Here is a 21,209-nt window from a genome sequence, read left to right on the forward strand (position 1 = left end):
GTAGAGCATGCTAACAAAGATGCTTGGCTCAGAAGGTTTTATGGACAAGATTTCCCCCCTCACACAAAATGCTCAATACTATCCTAGATAATTCCATGCTTAGAAATCATGCTAGAGCATAAGAAATACCAAGATCCTCCTAGTTCATTTCACTCAGCCAGCAACAGAGACTGACAACACAGTCTGACAAACAGAGCCAAACAAAATGCCCAACTTATTAATATTGTTATGAAAATTCTCAATAGAGTGCTGGCAAGTAGAATCTATTAGAATACTACAAGGATAACATACCATGACCAAGCACAGTTATATTCAATATAAAGAAAGGGTGGTTCAACATAAAGAAATCTATGAATATCATTCCATCACATCAATAGTCCAAAGGAAAACATAACATATGATCAACTCACAAGATGCAAAAAGGCATTTCATAAAACCCAATATCTACTGCTGTTAAGAATGCTTAATAAACTAGCACCAGAAAAGCTACTGCCATGAAGCCTCTTTAGATCAAATTCGCTTTCAATATCACACTAATGGTGAACACGGGAGACATTCTCATTAAAGAGATAAAGGAACGGTAAAGATTCAAACCATACCATTAGCCAACAAAATAAGAAAGAAAAAAGGATTTAGAGACAAACCTCTTAGAAAGAAAAAAAAATTCTTGCAAACAAGATAAATGTTTTCCTACAAACCCTTAATCCCGCCCCCCACAAAAACTAGTTAAGAACTAGTAAGAGAGTCTAGTTAAATGACCAGTCAGCACAAATTAATACCATTTCTTTATATCAGTAACAACCAGTAAGAAAACTTAATGGCAAAATATCTTCTTTCTGAGACCAACAAAAATATTAAATAACAAGTAACAAAAAAATAACAAGTGTGCAATTTCAGCATTAAAAATGACAAAAAACACTAAAAGGGAGAGATGTAACAGCAGACTTAAGTGAGGAGGCATGGCATGCTCCAGGACAGTTAGGCTCAAGAATAGAGGTGTTGGTTCATTACAAATTAATTTTTCAATGTAATGCCATCCCAATCAGAATCACAGAAGGATTTTTCTTTTACTGGACAAGATGCCTCTAAAATGCATCTGGAAGACTAATCAGGAGATAGCAGCCTAAAGAGATGACAGGTGATCTGCACTGCCAGATTTAAAATGTATCATAAAAGCCAAAATAATTAAAAACATGTCCTAATGGCATATGAAAATACAGACGGATCAATGGGATGAGATAAAAAGCCCCCAGAAAGAGAATCGAGTAGAGATAAGTATTTAAGACATGACAAAGGTGGCTATTTCCAACCAGTAGGTAAAATATAAATTATTCATTAATAGTACTGAAACAATTATTCAATTATTTGGGAGAAATTTAAGTTAGATTCCAATCTTAAGCCATCTATCAAAATAAGCTCCAAACAGATTAAAGATTAAATAGCAAAAGTAATGGAAGGCAGGAGAAGAGGAAAGTCTCAAAGTACCAAAAAAGAAGATGTAGGTGAATATTATACAATACTGAGGAGGAGGAGGCTTTTTCAGGCATTATAATAAAGTCAGAAACCATAGGAGAAATGCTGATAACTCCATAGAAATAACATATATCAAATAATAATATATCAAAACTACCATTGAGAAAATTAAATGGCAAACATCAAACTTGGAAAAATATTTGTAACATATTTGGCAGTATAAAAGTTGATATTCTTATTTTATAAAAACAAACACTTCAAAGTCAACAAAAAAGACAAATACTCCAATAGAAAAAATGTGCAAAGGGCAAACATGGGCATTTCACTAGAGAAAAAAATATTACAAAGGAGCTATTAATGTATGAAGCAACATGTGTTCTCCCTAAAAATCATAAACTCCATTTCAACCAACAGTGAGAAACCACATCTTGCCTGCCCCATTGCCAAACATAAAATAACTTATAACACCCAGCTTTGCTGAGGGCATTTGGAAACAGACACTTGCTTAATTGTTGGTAGAAGTGGCAACTGGTATACCTCGCCTTCCTGGTGGTCACCAGAAAATATCAAAAGCCTTAAAAATGCTTTGGTCTTTGACTAAATACTTCTCCTTGACTCAATACTTCAGTTTCCAGGAAGTGACTCCAACAGCAATGGTGGACACACTGGTCATGTATGGGGAGGGGATCTAGAGATGTCCAGCACCAGAGAAAGAGTCAATACATTATAACAAGCTATATAATTCCCATATAACAGCAAAAGTATAATGATTTGGGAAATGCCTACGACATATTTTTTTAAGTGAAAAGCAAAGGTTATAAAGTTGGAGATGCAGTGCAATTCCACATTAGAAGAGAAAGAACAGAATGGGGACGCCTGGGTGGCTCAGTGGTTGAGCCACTGGGGTCCCGGGGATTGAGTCTTGCATCAGGTTCCCTGCAGGGAGCCTGCTTCTCCCTCTGCCCCTCTCTCTATGTGTCTCTCTTGAGTGAATAAATAAAGTCTTTTAAAAATAAAAAAAAATTGGGATCCCTGGGTGGTGCAGCAGTTTGGCGCCTGCCTTTGGCCCAGGGCACGATCCTGGAGACCCGGGATCGAATCCCACGTCGGGCTCCCGGTGCATGGAGCCTGCTTCTCCCTCTGCCTATGTCTCTGCCTCTCTCTCTCTCTCTCTCTCTCTCTCTCTCTCTCTCACTGTGTGCCTATCATAAATAAATAAAGAAAAATTTTGAAAAAAAATAAAAAAAAATAAAAAAAATTAAAAAGGAAGAACAGAAGGAATATAAGGAGGAATTTATACAATTGACAAAAAATAGGAAGCACTTCAAAACAGCACAAGTGAATAGCCCTATGTGGTAGATTTCTTATTTTGTTCTTTTTACTTGTCTTCATTTTCCAAATGAAGCTTTAGGTTTTCTTTACTCTTTTAAAAAGTCAGCTTCGTGGAGGTAATATTGACATTAAGAAATTCCACAAAATCCATCTTGTTTTACGTGTACAGTGATTTTTGGCAAATTCATGGAATTGTGTGACCATCATCATAATTGTGAACATTCCTATCACCCCAATGAGATCCCTTGAGCCCGTTTATGGTCAAATCACTGTTCTCAGCCCCAGTCCCAGGCAACCACTAATTTACTTTCCATCTCTAGAGATTTATCTTTTCTGGACATTTCATACAAATGGAATCATGCAATAGGTGGTCTTCTGCACTTGGTTCCCTTCACTTAGTGTATTTTTGAGCCTTATTCACATTGTAGTGCAGATCAGTGCTTCATTCCTTTTTACTGTTAAATAATATTACTTTCTACAGTTTTACTGCATCTTATTTATCTATTTACCACCAAGTTAACGGGTATTTGGGTTGTTTCCATCATTTTGAAAAAAAATTTTTTTTGAAGTGACTATTTTAAAAAGTGAACAAATCAATCTGCCCCCCACCCCAGTCTTCCAGAAGGCATGTTACATGTAACATGTAGTGTTGTAAGCATGTGAGTCTGTGTGGGGGTGCATAAACATGGTGGGCGCACCCATAAAACAAGACGAGAAGAACGCATTCCAAAATGTCAAGAGGGCTTCCCTCTGAATGGCACGATTATGGGTGACTTTAATTTCCTTCTTTGTGTTTTTCTGTATTTTCCAAAAGTTCTGCAGTGAACATGTGTTATATTTCTAATCAGAAAAGCCATCATGTGATAGTGTGTATGTGTTTAAAGGAAAATAAATGATCAAAATACCATATGATCCAGTAATTCTGGGGATTTTAATTTAATGCTAGGGATTTAGCATTTCTAGGGATATAAATTTAGAATAAGTTAGAGATACATAAACACATTTATGTAGAAGGATATTCTTGACATAATATTGAAAAAATAGAAACAACTTAATGTCCCAGAGAAGGAGATTAATCAAGGTATTAAAAGTCATTCATATGGCAGGATAACTTGCAGGCATTAGGAGTCAAGGAATAGGATGGCATGATATGGTGTCCAAGATTTCCTTCAAAATCACAGGGGAGGGAAGGGCATCCAGATAGGGCAGGAAAGGTCATGAGTTGCTGTTCCCTGGGGCAGGTCGTGGGTACCCAGGGCTCCATTATACCATTCTCCCTAAGTGGCTATGACAAACATCCTCCATAATAAAATATTCTTTAAGACCATTGTATAAATAAGACAAAATGAGCAAATCGTGGTAGTGCACTCTGAAAAGAGACACAATATTATTTGCAGACGCTTATTACTGTTTTCTTAACAACTCAAGAGAATCAGATGGAAACCAAGTAGAAATGAGACAGCTCATCAAGGAGCCAGCATGCAAATACAGGAAAACAGACAGCCTTCCCATACATCAGCAATAAACACTGAGGAATTATAAGGACAAAGAGAGACCCTATTCACAAAGGCAACAACGACAAAATAAAAAATAAAATACTTTACAATAAACGTGCAATTCTTATACCAAGGAAACTACAAAACTTTACTGGAGGACATAAAAGGAGGCTTGAATAAATGGAGAGACATTACTTTCTCCTGGAAGAGAAGGCTCAATATTGTAAAGATGTCAGTTCTCCTCAAATTAATTTATACATTTAATGCAATTCCAATTAAAACCAAAAAGGACATTCCAGAAGGGCATACACCAAAATGTTAACAGAGGTTCTTTCTAGAAAGTAAAAAGATAATGGATTGCTTTGCTTGGTGCTTTTTTTCCTCAAGTCCTCTGCACTGAGCAAGAGCTTTGGCAATAAGGAAAAAAGCTTTAAAAAAATGCTCTTATGGAATACTTAATGATATAGAAAATGCTCATTCTCCACCCCACCAAAGCAACAAAATTATATTACAGTTTGAAATCTATTTATCAAACTAAAAGCACATTATCTCTATTTATAGAAAAAAAGACTGGAAATTTTTGTACCAACATTTGACCAATGAGTTTATGGATAGAAGAGGTTTATGGATACTTTTAGCTTGTTCCTTGTATTATCTTGATTTTTCCAGGTTATTTATAATAAATATGCATTACTATTATTTTACTTTATTTAAGGTTTTATTTATTTATTTGAGAGAGAGAAAGAGAGACAGAACACAAGCAGAGGGAGAGGGGCAGAGGGAGAAACAGGCCCCCTGCTCAGCAGAGGGCGCCTGATGCGGGGCTCGATCCCAGGACCCCGGGATCATGACCTGGGCTGAAGGACCCCAGCTTAACTGACTGAGCCACCCAGGTGCCCCTATTTTTATTGCTTTAAAATGTAAAAGAGAAGCCCAGGAAGAAGTCTGGTCATTATAGATCCCCATCCCAAACGAGGATTGCAGGTCAGGGGACAAGGAGCCATTTCCTAGGGCTTCACCCCTTCCTGGTCTCTCCCATCTTGGCAGGTGGGAAGGAAAGGTGAGAGGTTGATACCTCAGTGGGGGTGGTGACACATCGCAGGCACTGAGACCCCAGCCAGGGGATCTCTGCCACAGGCCAACCTGCCAGTGAATCCTAGGGCACCAAGAGAAGTTAGCAGCAGGCTCCTGCCCGCAAGGAACGCTCAGGCAACACTAAGCAGCCAATAACCAGCCTATGTGTGGGGCTCAGCTGTTGGGACTCAAAAGTGCAAAGGTTCCCAACTCGGACTCCGGTGACCATTATGCCTCCATCCGAACCCTGGCTCTTTCCCCTGGGAGAAGTCACTCAATCTCTCTGAGACTCAGTTTCTCCATCTGCAAAACGGGGTGCATAACTTCCAAGGGTTGACCCTTGCAAGGAAGGAGGAAAACAATGTAACGAAATGCACGTCACAGGGTGAGAACGGAATTCATGGCAATTCTTAAAAAGAAGAAACAACGCCATTTAGAAAACCAAAATGAGTTTTAAACTTCTACATTCTGGGATCCCTGGGTGGCGCAGCGGTTTGGCGCCTGCCTTTGGCCCAGGGCGCGATCCTGGAGACCCGGGATCGAATCCCACATCAGGCTCCCGGTGCATGGAGCCTGCTTCTCCCTCCGCCTGTGTCTCTGCCTCTCTCTCTCTCTCTGTGACTATCATAAATAAGTAAAAATTAAAAAAAAAACAAAAAAAAAACAAAAAACTTCTACGTTCTAGGGCAGGGGCTGACACACTTTTTTCTGGAAGGGATCAGATGGTGAGTATTTTTGGCTTTGTGGGCCAGATGGTCACCTCAACAACGTTTCCACGGTAACATTAAAGCAACAGACAATATGTATGCAAACAGGTAGAGTGGCGTTTTGATAAAACTTTATCTATAAAAACAGGTGGCTGGCTGGATTTGGCCAGGGGGCCATAGTTCATCCTCTCTTCTAGGGGAAGGGCAGTCTTCATCTTAGAGGTAAATGTCCTGTAGGGTCTGGGTGGAGAAGATAAGACGGTGATAGTACTAACCTGCTGGCATGGGGTACAAAGATGGGATGATGATTTTGAATGGGGAGGTGGGGAGAGGGGCCTAAGAGGAAGGGGGCAGGTATGATGTAGACCCAAAAAGAGAAAAAGGAAGAGAATATGACCCATGGTCAAAGGTGGAGGAGACCAGTAGGAAACCCTCAGTGGCAGGAAGAGGCCCTGTTAGCACAGGGGTGCTGGGTGTTTAGTCTTCAGGGAGCCTGCCCCTGTGTTGTCCCCTCTCTTCTTTACAGGAGACCTGACATTTAGTAAAGTCGGCCACGGAAAATGGACACCAGCTTGTGCTCTTTGGGGAAAGCGACAGGAGGCAGGCAGTGCCCAGCACAGGGTGAACTGGGGCAGAAAGAAGACAAGAGGTACAGGAGGTGGGATGGGAGAGAAGACAGGTTGGAATAAGCAGAGACTCGGAGACAAGATGCCCTGGAGCATTCTTGGAGACACTGCCCTCAAGAGGTTGTCCCTCCCCCACTCCCACGCTCGGGGCAAGGATAGGCGTCATGGAACTTGAACATGTAAAGCGCCAGGTGACCCCAAAAGTTTTAATGTCTAGGGACACCCAGGCAACAAATATGTGGGTACAACACAGAGGCTCAGAGAGTGGGATCTGGAAGCAGCAGACCTGGGTTTGAACCTTCTATTCCTAGGCTGCCCTTCTCTCCAGAGAACTGCACTCAGTTGAAGGGGCCACCTTGCCCAGAAGGTTACCCCACTCACTTTGCCCCCAGGGGCAGTTGGCAGCCATTGATGACTCATGAACACTGGGGCCCAAAAGGGTGTTCCACTTGCCTCAGGATGGGGTTAATTTTGTGATGCTCCAGAGCCCCCCTAGCACCACCACCATGTGGCATCAGGCAATGGCCAGATCTCACTCCAAGCAGCATCTCTGCCTAGACCTGTCCCCATGTCTATGCTGCTTTGCTTATCCCCTGACGCAGTTTTCCTAAAGAAGTCTCTTCCCTCCTACCGACCTCCTGCATCTCAATCCCTGCCTCAGGCTCTGCATCTGGGAGACCTGACCTAAGATGCGGATGACATTGCTCCAGGGCAAGTATCAACCACACTTCACCTTTCATGCTTCTGAAGGAAGGGAAAGGGGGCACTGAGCCTCATCAACCGATAGACCATCAAGGGTTCTTCTACCCTCTTCCTACTGGTTCTTCCCTTCCCCTTCCGTGTAGGGGTCCTGCACAGATCAGGGAGCTTTAGGAGCTCAGGGTCTGATGGGCTAGCGTTCTGATCCACGCTCCGCCCCATGGAAGAAAGGCTGCTTTGGGTCTTGGCTTCTGGAGAGAGCACCCTGCCCCACATAGAGGCAGTTCCCCCACTCAATTGGCTCCTCTCCATTCTCTCCCTTCCCATACATTCCTCATGATCGTTATTTAAAGAGGCTAATAAGTAGGTTGGCACCGTTGATTAATGCATAATCTTAATCATGATTGCATAGTGTAATTGGCATTAATTTGAAGAGCCAGTTCATTATGAAAATAATTGTCACTGCTTTCTGCTTTAATAAAATGGAGCAGAGACACCAGGGTTGCTGAGGAACCGGGATGGGGTGTGTGTGTGTGTGTGTGTGTGTGTGTGTGTGTGTGTGTGAGTGAGAGAGAGAGAGAAGAGAGAGAGAGAGAGAGATGGGTCCCCGCGCTCTCTGGGTGGAGCACAGCCAGAACTAGAACAAAATCTTTAAACAAAATCTTGAGTGGAAACCCACTGGGGTAAAACTACTACTACTACTACTGCTGCTGCTGCTGCTGCTGCTGCTGCTGCTGCTACTAAACAACTTGTATGTCAGGGATGATGTGAGTGCCTTCCACACGCTTCATTTAATACTCAAAGAACCTCTACAACCCCACTAGATAGAAACTACTATTGTCCATTTTACATAAAACGGAGGCCCAGGGAGGTTCAGGTGCTGTTGTGACCACAATGTAGTAGATTCCCTTCTGCAACCTAAGCCAGCTGATTGGAGCCGATTGTGACATTTTTGGGAGTTTTCAATGTGCGCTGGCAGCTTGAAATCAGCTGCCATAAGAGTATTTACACCACAGAAATAAGTAGATGCTACAAGTTAGGGTTTTGTTTTTGTTTTTGTTTTTTTTTTCCCTGAAAAGTGTATTTCCCGGCATTCCACTGCCCTGGCCTGTGTCCATCACCTGGGCACTTAAAGACTCGATACCACGGTTTCTAGAGAAGGCTCCAGTGGCTCCCAGGGCAACCCCAAGCACAGCGCAAAAACCAGTAGCTTAAACCTCCCTCATCTCCAGATGGAAACTCAGGGGCAGGGGTGGGCGAAGGAGGGAATGAATCAGCTGGCCAGCCAGAACCAGCCTCCTTCTTGCTCCTTCTCTGATGATGTGCTGTTGTATATTTTGAGAGACATTCTGTATACCCTAAGCAAAATGCCCATTTTGGCTGTTTATTTGTTTGTTAAGTAGGCTCCACACCCAGTGTGGAGCCCAAGGTGGGGCCTGCACTCATGACCTTGAGATCATGGCCTGAGCTGAGAGCAACAGTCAGACACTTAACCGACGGAGCCACCCAGGTGTCCCCAAAGTGCCCATATTTTAAAAACTACTTTTTCTACTTCTGGAAATGTGCCCGAATGGCGGAATTTCCCTGTCTCCCAGGTGAGCCTACCATGGCAGCCTGTGTCAAGCTGAACTGTGACCTCAAAAAACAGGAAGAAGGACTGTCACAGCTTCCCTGCCAGGCCTCATCCCTACAACATTAAGGGCAAGGACCCCGGTGGCACCTTCAACACCTATTCCCTCTGGACAGATGGCCCTAGAGATACCCAGAGGCAGATGACAGTGGAAGACTGAGTCCCTTTGCTTGAGCCCATGATCCCACGACTATCTAAGGCTGGTCTCCAGTCCATTGGGATTTTCCTTTTTTTAAAAAAATTTTTGAACAACTTTGTGCTCCTGAATTTGGCCCCTGCATAAAGCAGCCCAGCCCTGAGCGTAGTGAGCCTAGGAGACTCGGCAGGGCCTGCGCTTGCCTCCCCCGTCTGTCTGGCAGCTGAGTCCCAGGAGACACACGCGTTCCCAGGACCAGGCCCAGGCACTATCTTCTCCGGGAGCTTGAGTCTGCTCTTTCTTTTCCGGTCCACTTTGTTCTTTTTCTGAAGTTTCCAAGGTGTCGTGGAGATTAATTGAGACGCTGATCAGCGAGATTGTTGCTAACAGCCTCTTCTGGGAGCCGCCTCCCTGTCTGTTCGCATCAGGTTCTCTTCTCCCTGCCAGGGCCCCTGCGGCTCTGTGCAGCCTGTGGGCTGGGAGAACCAGGCTCTGCTCTCTATGCACCTTAGCCAGCCCTTGGGGGACCCCGACGGTGCCTCTGAACTTGCTTTTGGGCCTCTGTGTGCTGTTGTCGCAGCAGGAGGAGGAGTCGGGGGACAAGTTAGCTGGCTTTCCCCGCTGGGTGTAATAGGTGGTTTGTGGAAGGCAAGCAGTGCCCAGCAGAAAAGCCCGAGGATGGGCTTTCTGAGGTCGTGGGCAGGGAGAGGGGGCAAGGAGTAGGTGTGCCTCCCCTCACGTTCATTCATTTCTCCCTCCCTCCCTCCCTTCCTTCCTTCCCCAAGCAGTTTCTTGGCTCCTGCGGGGAACAGGGCTGTGTGCGGGCCTCTGCGTGAGTCAGCTAGCGGCTGGGCATCCTCCCAGGCCTTCAGGAGCTCACAGCGTGGGCAAGGAGATGAGAGGAGGGGCACAAATGAACACACTACACGCCTAAAGATACTCCATGTGACAAGAACCGTCAGACAGCTGGTGAGACTCAGAAGAGTGCCTTGGAGGGCTTCACGGAGGAGGCGGCATCTGACCTGCCCCAGCTGAGCAGTGGTGCGTGGGGAGACTGGGCCTGGGCGGGTGGCCTGGGCAGGAGACGCCTTGCTGCCCTTGCTGCGGAGGGTGCACGGGGGGGGCATCCAGGCAGGAGGGGGCACTGGTCAGTGAGGAGGAGCCAAAGGGATGTGGGGTCTGGGATGGGTCTGGATGAGGACGCAAGTAGGTCAGGGAGTGGGTGCCGCAGGGACCCCACCACTTTCCCGGCTGTGTGACGGTGGGCAGGTCCCTTCCCTCCTGGGTGTCTCCCTTTGGTCTGCGGGAACCAGGGCTATTAGCAGCACTTACCACACAGCTATTTTGAGGCCTAAATGGCAAAAATCATCGAAGGCCCCCTGTAAGCCCTGGAGAGGAGCAAGAAGTTCCTATCCCGAGGGGCCAGGACGCTGGGGAGCACTTCCTGGACACGGGGCATCAGAGAAGCAGCAGAGCCTGCCAGAGGCCCCAGGGGAGGGGCTCCTGATTGAGTTCCGGGGCCTGGTGGCAGTTGTTTTAATTGATCTGGTGATATGTGGAGCTTTGTCTGGAGAACGCGGGGACGTGCAAGTCAAATACCGCAGGATCGACCGCGTCAGGAGGGTGGCTGGAGGCTCCAGCAGTGCCCAGGGACCCTGATGACCGATGAGCTGTCATCAGATGCGAGAGGGGGACCCCCGGGGGCGGGGCTAGGAAGGGGCAGCTGGGGGCGGGGCTAGGAAGGGGGCAGCTGGGGGCGGGGCCTGGAAGGGGCTGCGGGGGGCGGGCCTAGGAAGGGGCTGCGGGGGGCGGGGCTAGGAGGGGGCAGCTGGGGGCGGGGCTAGGAGGGGGTAGCTGGGGGCGGGGCCTGGAAGAGGCTGCGGGGGGCGGGGCTAGGAGGGGGCTGCCGGGGGCGGGGCTGGGAGGGGCTGCGGGGGGCGGGGCTAGGAATGGGGCTACCGCCCCGGGGCAGCTGGCGGGGCGTGCTCTTGCCCAGCGTGCCCTTGCCGGAGGGGCCGCAGAAATGAAGACCCAGGGTCCCTGAGACGCTGGCGGGGCGGCCCACCTGGAGGGGCAGGGCCGCGACACCGCCCCGGTCATGCACACAGGCCCGCACAGGGAGGCCGGCCCAAGCTGGCGCAGGAGACCCTTCCCGGTCCACCGACCTCCCCCAGCCTCAGCTGCTCTACACGCATGTCCTGGCCCACCACGCGGTGCCCGCTGGCCCGTTGGCGCCTGTCCCCAAGCGTGTTCTCCCTCCGCCTGGATCACCTTTCCTTCTTCGTCCCTTCCTTCCCTCCTAAGCTGGCTCCCGCGCTTCTCTTCCGAGCCTGTGTCCTTGTGCCCTAGTCCCCCCCAGGGGCCACCGGTAGGCACTTCCTCTGCGTGGGGAACATTCTCTGGCAGTGGTGCAGGTATGACCAGTCCCGGCCGGCCACAGAGCCAGGGGGTTAGGAACTCTGCAGACCCTCTGCCCAGGAGGCAGGGAGCAGAAGGGTGAACTCGTTACCTTGCCCCTTGGAGGCACAATTCTGACATACGATTTAGTTTCTCAAAGGGCCCCAGTGGGGCTGAGCCCCAGGCGTCCACACCGTAGCCCACCGGCTGACACACTTCCACTGCCTTTCCTCCCTCCCTGACTCGCTTCCCTGTCCATCACCACCTCCCTGGGATCACTTCCCAGATAAAACTGCTCTTGTTGTGAACCAGAACCCTTGTTGTGTCTGCTTTTGGGGTCCCCTCCTCAGACATCTTCGCTGAGCTCTGAATTCATCCTCTGGAGGCCCCCATACATTCTGATGCATTGCATGACCCTCCCCTCCCCAGAAAGCCATTAGGCTGTGGTCCTCTGGAAGGTGGGGACACACCTTAGCCATCCTGGCCCCATCTCTTTCCCTCCCCCAATGCCCAACACACTAGCACAGAGAAGATGTCAAGACCCACTTGTTAAATAAATGCATTTGCCAATGCACAGCACACACACACACACACACACACACACAGAGCTTGTTTTAAAAACCTAATTCGAGTTCAGGATGTTAATACTTTAGTGACAAAGCAAAAAACACACAAACATCCTTCAGACCACCTGTCAAAAGATGCTCAGTCAGGAGGACACGGGGTCTCGCAGTTTCCAAGCTGCTCCCGCCCCAGCCTGGCAACATTGGCTCTTCCTAGATGAGGAAGCTTCAGCCGAGGTGTTCTCAGAAGCACCCTTCTAGCCACCCCCCAACCCCCCACCCCCATCCCCTGCGTGGATGGCTAGGTGCCCTGTGCTTGGCGGCACTGGGTGGCGGCAGAGAGAGGAGCTGACCCTCCCTGGCTGAGGGTGAGCCAGCCCTAACTGGGGCTCATCTCCCCACCCCCGGGGCCACCTGCTCCACGGTGGTGCCAGCATGTGAACGACAGCCCTGCCTCCGCAGCCCCTCAGCGCCAGCTCCCCACCCTCCCGCCCACCCACAGCCCTGCCCTGAGAATGCCAGGAGGCCCCACTGAAGGCCACTCAAATGCGGAGTGAGCAGAGGTGAGGGGCAGGAGGCACAGAAGCCCGGAAATTAGTGGAGGAGAAGGAGCAGCCCGTTCTGCATTATTACTCCCATCCTCATCTGTTTTAAATATCAATTGCTATGCAGGTTAAATACTTATTCAGATGCCTTTTAGCTTAAAAGCAAGCTAATTGATCTCTGGAGATCCTGAATGAACAGTGAAGAAACTGCACTAATTATAGAATCAACTTCCACTTCTCTGTTTTGTTTCTTCTCTGACAGCACCGCCGGAGTGACAGGGGCCTGGCGGAGCAGGAACACATGCTGTTTTCATTAGCCGCCACACGCATGCACATGCATACATGCACACACACACACACACACACACGCAAACACACGGACACACATGCCAATGCACGAGGCCCCAGACTCAGGGGTGAGCTCTCCCAGGTGGGCCTCGTAGGCACACCTCTCCCATGTAGGAGCTCTCACAGGTAGGACCCAAGATGCTGGAAATACCAGCACACTTCTCCACTGCCCAGATCCACTGAAGCTGTCTGCCCTCAGCCCACCTCCCCTGTAGGCCCCCCACCTGCACCCACACAAAACCCAACACAAATGCTCCCAAAGCAATCCCAGGTCTGCTTCTTGTGCACAGACCCTGACCTCCCCTGTGCTCTGGCCTAGTGATGTTTCGCTGGCCTTCCGGAACTAGATGGTACAGCTTTGCCCTGCTGTCTCCCCAGTCCCTCCACTGGCTTCCAGCTCATGCTTACTCAGTGGTGTGGCGGTGGGGGGCAGGCTACAGTCACAGGGCACCTGGACTGTGTGACAGCCTGGGCTTTCTTTTGTGTTCTCTACCCCTGCCCGGGTTCTGACTCCAGCTACTCTGCTGCTTTGGGTGGAGGATGGGCACTTCCGGCTCGCTTGGAGGGCAAATTGCATCCCTGCTATTGCGGTGGCATCAGGAAACCGCAGTCAGTGTGCAGGGAGGCTAAAGGTCTCCCGCATGTTTGGGAGACTAGAAATTAAACGAGGTCGAGCAGATTCCTTTTCTGCAGGACTTCTCTGGGCATTTATTCTGTTCATGTGCAGCCTCTGAGATGGGGGTAGCATAAGCAACATTTCCCAAACTTACTTGACAGCCGTGGAAACCTTTTCTGACAGAGCATCTCACTGAAAACGCGCTTTGGGAATCGCTGTGTTACAGTGCTTTGGGCAAAAGTGGTCTTTTTTTCCACCCCCTTCTGAGGTGTGAGCTATTTGAGGTCCCGAGCCAGAGCCTTCAGAGCCTTCACATCTAAGTCTGCCCCACACACCTGGTCCCCAGCCTTGAGCATCACGGACACACAGAGAGAATGGAGAAAGTATGACAGTGAAGGTGCCCCATCTACTTAACACCGGGTGGGGAGGGCCTCATGTGCACATTTTATTTTTTTTTTTTCCAGACTGATTCTGGGACACTCGTGATTGGTTGTTTTTCACAGAGCTTCTAGGAGGTGTGATTACTCCACCAGGCCCCATCAGCCTGTGTCTGTGCGTGTGAGCGCACCTGGGCAGGTGTGGGCACACATCTCACCCGGGGTGGGGACACATCAGGGAGGGAAGCGCGGGGAGCCAATTCATCAGCCCAATGCTTTGCATCTCTCTCCCCAAGGGGTTGAAATAAGAAATTTCTGGCTTAATTATGATCATTAGCAAATGAGGCTGCCTGTGTCTTCACCAGCCCTGGGCTCAGCACAAAGAAACTCCAGGCTCATACAAAGGAATTCTAAGTGACCTTGCTCCCTCCCCACTCGGCTGATAGAGACATTTATCTCCTCCGCCCTTCCTTTCCTTCAACACCAGGGAGCACCTCCCATGTGCCAGGCACCTGGTATACAGACATCTACCTTGCTTATTTACCCAAAGCTCTTTTTTTAAAATTCTGCCCCTCCCCCCACCCCAGAGCTCTTAACCCAAGTCCAAACGGTCTCCAGAATTTGCCATCTGGTTGATCGGCTGCCACCGCTAGAGCATCAGCTCTTCCAGCGTACTGAGTTCGTTTCTGTCTCCCCAGTGCCTGAAACAGTGCCTACCACAGAGCAAGCACCCAGCAGCTATTTCTCAACTGTAACCAAATGTGTGTGAAAGACAAGTATAAACAAGCACCAAGTGTCTGACTCCAGAGATGTAACCCGGGGACAGTGGCTTTCAACCAGGGCCACTGGCTTGAGCGGCAGAAGGGGACGCCACAAAAAATCAGAATGTAATTCGGGGCCTTTAAGTGGCAGTGTTGGGGGCACCGGGGGCGGGGGCTGGCGGGGGGGGGGGGGAGGAGATTATAGGAGCATCCGGATCAGAAAGCCAAGCACTTCTTGCCAAAAGCCTGGAAGACGCAGAATCAGAGGTCACAGCCACTGAGAAAGCCCAAGGCAGTTTGTGACAGGCAGGACGGACGGACGGATGGATGGATGGACGGATGGACGGACGGCAGGGGCGCATTCGAGAAGCGGAGCAAAGCTGCAGTCTTAAAATATGCATGGACTGTCAGCGGGTCGTGGGGAAAGTAGCTTGAATTCGAAAAATAACGGCTTAAAGACGCCACCCACTAAACCCCGCACTTTGAACAAAGGCAGAGACAGAACTTTCTGCACAACCATCTGGTGTGGATTAGCTGGGCGACCGAAAGCGGTTCAGGAGGGGAGACTCCTCGTCAGGGCCCCTGAGAACTTCTCCACTCATTAGCTCACTTAATCCTCAGAACCACCCTATGAAGGGGATTTGTCTATTATTCTCTCCACCCCCTTTTTTTTTGGAGGAAATGAAAGCTCAGAGAAGTCAGCACCTTGTCCAAAATCAAACAGCTTCTGCAGATCTAGAACTCCTGCTCTGGTTTGAGTCAGGAGCCTGAGACTGCAAAGAGCACACAGGTGATAGAATAGAGCATCTATGTCGGAGCTGAGCTGGAATCTCCTCCCTGCGCCTCATCTGAGAAAGGTTAACACCAGCGCCCACAGAGTGCTTCAATCTGTGGCTTTTAGACTGATGTTTAAATATTGAGGAAATGGTGTGTGGTTCTCATTCGACGCTGTGGATTCAGTCATTTCCAACTAATTCTCCCATTGCCTTAAAAGGTCATAATGAACAGCAACAACAACACACTTCAAGTATTTCCAAGCAGAGGGAATTAGGCCGTGAGAATAAAACGGTGGACTCTTGTTTTCCAAGAAGACCAGTCAAGTCAATGCCCCTCTTCCAGCACGGGCCCTGGTCGTACTTGGGTGGGCTGTCTGTCATCCTCACCTAGGACACCCATCCTTCCATGGCGACCCCAAACACGTGTCACATTTGATGAGAGGCTGGTGGCCTCCGGGCTGTGGATGGGGAACAGGCTTCTGTCGGGGTAAAGGCTCTCTGTCCTGTGATCTGCCTTCAAGTCCTCCACGAATGCCCTCACCCAACGCTGCCCAAATCTAACATAGCATTTTCTCTGCGAACCTGCTCCTTTCCCTGGGCTTCCCATCTCGGGGAAGGGCATCGGTGCCCTTCAGGGGCCCCGGCTGGAAACCTCAGTGTCTTCGCCTCCCATCCCAAACCCCTCCCCACCCTCTGGCCCCCAAATGACTGGGGCCTGTCACTGCCACCTGTGATGCCACCTTCCAGTTCACATCCCGTACCAGGGCATCTGCCTCCTCAGGCCCTCCCTCACCTCACCCTCTGTTTTCCAAGCACACCCTCCTTGCACCTGCCCAGTGGACCACAAAAGCCCAAACCCAATGGCACCAGTGCTCTGCCTCACGCCCTCCATGGCTCTCTCCTCCCCAGAGGCTCAGGGTCCCAGTTTTTGTTTCAATTTTCAATGTCTTCGTAAGTCTGGCCCCATCTATCTTTGCACCTCATCTCCCGCTAAGCGTCTCTCTGCAACGCGTGGTTTAGCCACAGCAGCTGGTTTCTGGGCCGCGCCCCCAAGAACTGCTGCATCTCTATGCCTTTGCTCATGACATTATGCTTATTAATGGGGACAAAGTACTTGGTTGGTTCTCGTGCACCATGTACTGGGCCAAAGGCTTCCCGAGCATCATGTGTAATCAGCATCCCTAAATATTAGATTCTCCCTACATTACTAAGGAGGAAAGGAAGGGTCAGAGGGAGTGTGAACTCCCTGCTGTTGACACCTGAAACCCAGGTGAGGCCAGGTACATCCTCCCCACACATCACACTGACTGGTCCCACCTTTGGTTTGTGCTCACCTGTCACTGCTTCCGTGTTGGGCCCCGACTAGACTGTAGGGCCTTCAGGGGATGTGCTGTCCCAAGCCCAGCGTGGGGCCCAGATACAGAGCAGCGGGCAGGAAGCCCATGCCCTTGCAGACACCGCGTACCTACTACGTTGTAAAGGGCCACTCCAGGTGCTGGAGGTGCAGGGTTGATCTAAGCAAACAGGCTCCCTCCCTTGGAGCTACCAACTTTGTGATAAGAGCCAGGAAAGGAATAAGCAGGGTGTCCACGGGGGGATGGGTTTTCTGGCTCTCCCAGGGAAGCTCACTTCTCCCTTCTTGGTGCGGGGGCAGCAGGAGAATGGCTAAGTCCACCAGCTCCCTGGGCTGCTCACAGACTAAAGGGAGAAAGGGTCAGATAAATGAGTAAATAACAAGAAGGGTGATGACTGCTCGGTTGCGGTAAACATGGAGTGCATTAGGAGTGCAAAAGACCAGGAGAAATCCCAGGAGGGCTCTTGGAGGAGGTGATTGATGTTTAAGCTGGGCCTTGAAGAGGGAGTAGAAACAGATGGACCGGGCAGAGGAACTGGGGGAGCAGAGCCTGGAAGGGCCTGGTGACTTCGGCAGGCGGGCAGGACCCGGCTTGGCTCCACACAGGCCCCTGTCTCCTCCCTGACATTTGTTTGCTCAGTCCCAGCCTCCGAAAGCCACACTGCCTGGAGAAAAGGCTGCTTGCTGTCTCTGCAGCACTGCTGTGCCCCGCTCACAGCGGATACGCTGCGATAATGGGTTCCCCCAGCATCTCCCAGCACGTGCCCGCCTGCCAGGGAGCCCCGCAGAGGAGGACCGGAGAGTCCTGGAGGAAAACACAGCGCCCAGGGCCTCCCAGGTCCTGCGTGCTGCGGGTGAGCATCCTCAGCCTCAGGAGGGAGACACGGGGGTGCCAGGGAAGCGACCGAACACCCCCTCTTGCTGGACAGCCGGCTCCACCCTGGCCACCGGCAGGAGCTTGCAGGCTGCAGCGCAGGGGGGCGCAGTGGATGCCGCTTGGCTCCCAGTACTCAGAGGCAAGGCCTGTGTCCCTGGCACCCACCCCACCCTGCACAGCACCCTGCTCAGCCCTGCTCAGCCCAGAACCGTGGCCGAATAGCACCGGGAGGGGATCAAGGAGCTATAGCACGCTCGCCCCTGAAGCTCATCTGTGCCGATGAGTACCCCAGCTCTGGACACTCATCTTGCCCTGCGGCCTCACTTTTTTGATTGCCTCAGTGTCCCTAGAAGGACAAGACCACAGCGGTCTGGAGTCGGGAGGTCAGGTGCAGCTCCCATCCCAGCTCGGCCACTAACCAGCTCCCCTCCTCTGCCTGTCAGTTTTCACACCAGTGACATGGGACTTGTGCGTCCCAGGGCCACGGGGCAGGTTAGAGCAGGTGGTGTGCCTAAAGCCCTTGGCCCGGTGCCTGGCACACAGCGGACGCACCTTGCGGCCTCTGATTCTCCCTCCCTGCTGCCCTCTGCCCAAGCCTCGGGACGAGCCCGGCTCCCGAATTTGCAACCTCTGGGCCAGCCACCTTCCTTCCGCGCATGCTGCATCCTCGGGAGCTGCCACCTGCCTTCCATTCTGGGGCTGTCCATCTAGCATCTGTCCCTTCTCCCTGTGGCAGGTGGCTCTGGGCCCTCCCATCTACCTGAGGTTACCTGGGGTCAAGTATCCCCAGCTCTGGGCCAGTTCCCCGAGGAGGCTGAGCCCAGGCTGGCCCTCGGAGTCTCTGTGCCCCCCTAAAAGGGAGCCCGGCTGCCCCAGAGCCATTCCCCACACCCACGCCTGAGTTTTGCTCCAACCAAGGCCCTCATGCTGCTTGCCTGGTAATGGTTGGGAAAGGGAGCTGATGGGCAAAAAAGAGGCTCCATTTCTCTCTGGGACCAATTTATGAGTTTTCGACAGCAGCTCTCGTGCTCCTCATTTCTGCCTCGTCTCCGCCCGCCTGCTGCCCCCACTCGCTCCGCTGGCTGGGAGGATTCCAGAGGAGGCCAGAGAGGTGGCCAGCAGCAAGGGGGCGAGAAGCAAATGCCCATTCTGGGATGGGGTGGGGGGAGCAGCCTCCAGGACACTGGGAAGCCAGAAAGAGGCTGCATCCTGGACGTGGACGTTTCTGCACAACCACCCCCTCTGGCACCCTCTGCTCTTGCAAAGAGGCCGTGATGCCTGGCAGTCAGGAGCACACCCTGGAGGTAGCAGGAGCACGGTCGGAGCCCCGCCTCTACCAGCTGCTAACAGGATGGCGGAGCTGTCTGTCAAACCCAGGGCGGCCACCTGCAGGCTGCACACCTCAGGCAAGCTGGTGGAGCTCCGTGGGTCTCTGAGTCCTTCCCACAGATCCCGAGGGGGGCCTGCTAGGACTTAAGCAGAGTTAAATGCTCTTAATCATTAGGATCTTCTGTGGCCTTGTGACAGTGCTTAACCTCTCGGAATGCGACCTCTAAGCCCAGGGTCTGTGAGGTTGCAGCGCGGGGCTGCTGGTCCCCTCCTCAGAGAAGCCCGTGTGCGGAGAACCCCCGGTAACCGGCAGCGAGTGTTGCTTTCATTACCGTATTTCATTGATTCCCAATCACACTTTTCTCCTCCACATTTTAACATCCATGAAATGGAGATGGGTTTGCCATAGAAGATAAGAAGGCACTGTGTCATAGTTTAATCGGTGACATTTTTGTTTCTTAGGGAAGTACATAAAATTATGTATCTTACAGTCAGTGGTGTTTTAGAATTGATGAAATCCAAGCAGACCGAGGCAAGAAGGAAGTTCTCAAGACCTGGGCTTGCTGCTCCTGAGGGTAGCCCATCTGCTGTGGCCCCTCCAGGCCCCCAGGGACAAATCTCTCTGGTCAACTGGGACCAGTGTGTCCCCCAACCCACCCCTCCTCTACTTCTCCCTGATATCTACCCACCCTCTCCTCTTGGAGTGAGGTCAGAGTCCTTCTAGAGCCCTTGGGTAGAGAGGCACTTGCTTTCCTTCTCTGTTGCTCACCAGGGCCTGTGTTCACGGCGCCAGGCCGGGGGTGCATGAGGTGGATGGCCAGGGGGTGGGTGTGCGCTGGGCTTCCAGCTGCAGGGAGCACCCTCAGTAACCCCATGACTGTGGGAAGACAGGACACAGACCTGAGCTGGCGAGGTGTTGGTCCTAGAGGTGCAGGTTGGGAAGAGGGATAGTGTCCCCAGAGCTCTGGCTGCTTCGTGGTTTCTTTTCTTTCTTTTTTTTCTTTCTTTTCTTTTCTTTTCTTTTCTTTTCTTTTCTTTTCTTTTCTTTTCTTTCTTTTCTTTTCTTTTCTTTTCTTCTTTTTTTCTTTTCTTTTCTTTCTTTCTCTTTTTAAAGATTTTATTTAATTATTTATTCATGAGACACACAGAGAAAGAGGCAGAGACACAGGCAGAGGGAGAAGCAGGCTCCATGCAGGGAGCCTGATGTGGAACTCGAACCCAGGACCCCAGAATCACCCTCTGAGTTGAAGGCAGATGCTCAACCACTGAGCCCCCCAAGTGCCTCTGCTTCTGAGAAAGGAGGAGACACTGAAGAACCCAGGCAAGCCATGACTTAGGGGGAGGCTGGGTGGTGGGTCTGTCCCCTGACCTCCCCAGTCAAGTAGCATCCCCAAGCACCTAAAGTTCCACTGCTGCCTTAATTGCTCCCACTCCTTCCTTGAACTTCCCAGGACCCAGTAACTAACTAGGTGCTTAACATCGGCCCTAGTTTTGACTGGCCGCTGCTCCTTCCCTCCCAGCCTGGAGGGGACTTGCTCTGAATATCACCCCTGAATCCCCCCCTCAGCTAATTCAGACTTTTGGCCTCCTTGGGATTGGTCCTGATGATACGGGGCTCTGAGCATACTGAGCCTCAAAGAAGGAAACCTTCTTATAGGGAGCACCCACCCTACACCTGGCCTTGCACCTGATTTCCACACACACTTTCCCACTGACTCCTCCCAACAGATCCAAGAGGGAGACGAGGGAACGGAGGCTCCGGAGGTGCAGTGAAGCTGCACTCCAAAGCTCCGATTTGTCTGCTGGCATCTCCCTGCACACACTCCTCAAAGTAAGCTGGGCTCCAACCTCTCCCATAACCCAGAGTCTACCAACAAAACGATGATCAAAGGCAGGGAGACAGTGTCTGTCTGGAGCCTGGGGTAAAGGAAGGCCATGCTGCTGCACAGGAGCCCATGCCAGGCAGGGAGCAGCACCCCCAGCCCTCACTTCTGGTCTGCAAAACCATTAAATATGCACAATCTCATCTTGTTCCCGGGCAGCCGAGGGCTCTGAGTCACGGGAGGTGACATTGCTCTCCAACAGGTAAGTTG

General features: G+C 50.7%; 1 protein-coding gene across 1 annotated transcript in view; it reads right to left on the reverse strand.

Annotated features, from left to right (window-relative positions):
- GRIK3 (glutamate ionotropic receptor kainate type subunit 3) overlaps positions 1 to 21,209 on the reverse strand; it is a 222,254-nt gene that overhangs the window by 88,716 nt on the left and 112,329 nt on the right. The gene's annotated exons all lie outside the window — the stretch shown is intronic.

This window comes from Vulpes lagopus, chromosome 23, assembly GCF_018345385.1.
Source record: "Vulpes lagopus strain Blue_001 chromosome 23, ASM1834538v1, whole genome shotgun sequence".
Classification (NCBI taxonomy): domain Eukaryota; kingdom Metazoa; phylum Chordata; class Mammalia; order Carnivora; family Canidae; genus Vulpes; species Vulpes lagopus.